The sequence below is a fragment of the Eufriesea mexicana genome, unplaced genomic scaffold (assembly GCF_001483705.2).
Source record: "Eufriesea mexicana isolate 0111107269 unplaced genomic scaffold, ASM148370v2 scaffold1553, whole genome shotgun sequence".
Lineage (NCBI taxonomy): Eukaryota > Metazoa > Arthropoda > Insecta > Hymenoptera > Apidae > Eufriesea > Eufriesea mexicana.
In genome coordinates, this window is record NW_016909647.1 from 218,301 (window position 1) to 220,271 (window position 1,971).

Below are 1,971 nucleotides of genomic sequence, written 5' to 3' on the forward strand. Positions count from 1 at the left end.
CGCCCTGTCTGTAAATCCGCAATAGAACCTCCCCCACTGGCCGCTGTCCCTTTTACCCTTCTTCGTTACAGAATGCGAATCAATTACAGCTCCCAACATACTTGCACACTCGCGGCCATAATCGAGCAGGCCGATTGACATCTGTATGCGGCTACCGCGGATCTGACAGCTGAAGTTTGTTGTTCCCGAGAGAAAAATGAAGGTTAGCGACAGCGGGGATCTTGATATTCTTCTTCATTTCCTTCTTGTATTTCGATCGTTTGGAAATTTGATTTTTCAGATTGGATTGGGAATTGTAGGTCTTTTCCGTTTGCTTAGATCTGGGTCAGAGGAACTCTCGCGAGAGCATTGATAGCTGTGGGGCTAGACTCGGGTTGCTGTGTCTTAAGTCAGAAATGGGGAATCATGAAAATTTGAAATTATGGGAAGGTGAAGAAATGGTTCTTCAAGACAAGTTATCCTTTTCTCTGTTTGCGAGATGAATTGGGTTCGATTTCGTCGATCTGTGATGAAGATTTGAGCGAAACGATGATACTTGTTGCCATATGAACCATTGGGAATGATAAAAATTTGCAAGTAGTTTATGAAAGAGAAAGTGAAGATATGGCACTTCAGTATGAGTTATTTCTTCGTTTTTTCTCCTTCACTCCTTTCTTTAGTTTTCGAATTGCATTGGACTTTATAGGAGATTCATAGTTCCGTTGTAATTCACAAAGATCTAGGTCAGAGGGATTCTCGCGAGACGTTGATAGTTATAGAACTAGAGCTACATTATCGTATTTCAAAAATGGAAACAGATCGAAATGTGGAAGTAAGTGGTAGAAGATTTTTCTTTTCCTTCTTCCTTTATTTCTGAGATTCAATTGGAATTTACGCAGAAGTTATAGACTATCAATTTACAAAAATCTAGGTACATGGGAGTCATGAGAACATTCACAGTTACATGGCAGGCGTGCTTTAAAAATGGGAAGTGCTGAAGAGTCGCAATTAATTGGTAGAGAGGATGGCTCTCCAAAATGGTTCATCGATTCCTTCAAATCCTTCCTTTCTACATTTTTAAATCGAACTGACAAGAAAACTGCAAGTTCTTCTGGTCACTGATTTAGTTGAAACTTTACAGGTTTATAGATTTCGTCATGCAGTTCAAAAATATATAAAATTATAGCCGCAACAATAATTTTTGAAATATTTACGATTAAACTTTTATTATGCTACTAATTTTATATTTATTTCCAACATTTCTTTAAGTGGAGCGGTGGCTTAATGGTGACAATCGAGAGTTGATATGCTGGAAGACCGGCTTCGATTCCCGTTCGTATTTGTTAGTTTTTTCAATCTCTTTTTTATTTTGTATTCATTTTTCACGTATGAAAACACTGTAAATAAACAATTTAAATAAAATTTCTTAATAAAGAAATTTATTTTTTACCCTTTCTTATACTAGTATGTATTTATTACAAAATAATTATATTATGCAAAAAAACCAGTTTTCTATAGCAATCTTACTTGCTAGTAACTAATTATTAAATTAAACATTGTATAAGAATGTTGCCTATAATTCCAACTTTGCTGTGCATTTACAAATATTCATGAATTAATTACAAAAACTTGGAAATTTATTAATTTTCTACTTTCGAATAAATAACTACTTTACCGCCTGCGATCAGCGCCATCTATGATTTGGGCTCAAAAATCAAGAAAGTGATAGGAATATAGAATAGGCAAGGAGGTCGTCGGTGAACAGGTCACGTGACAGACAAGGACAGAGAGGGGATAGAAAAGGATAGAATGGCTCCGGCAGTGAAAAATTATTAATTACTCAATTTTTGTAATTAATTTGTGAACTTTCATAATTTCATTGCAAAGCTGGAACTTCAGGCTACATTCTTATGTAATATTCGTAAAGAATTTAACTCTAAATTGTTAGTTATTAATTTTTGTTTGATGGCGTCTATGATTTCGTAACGGCGA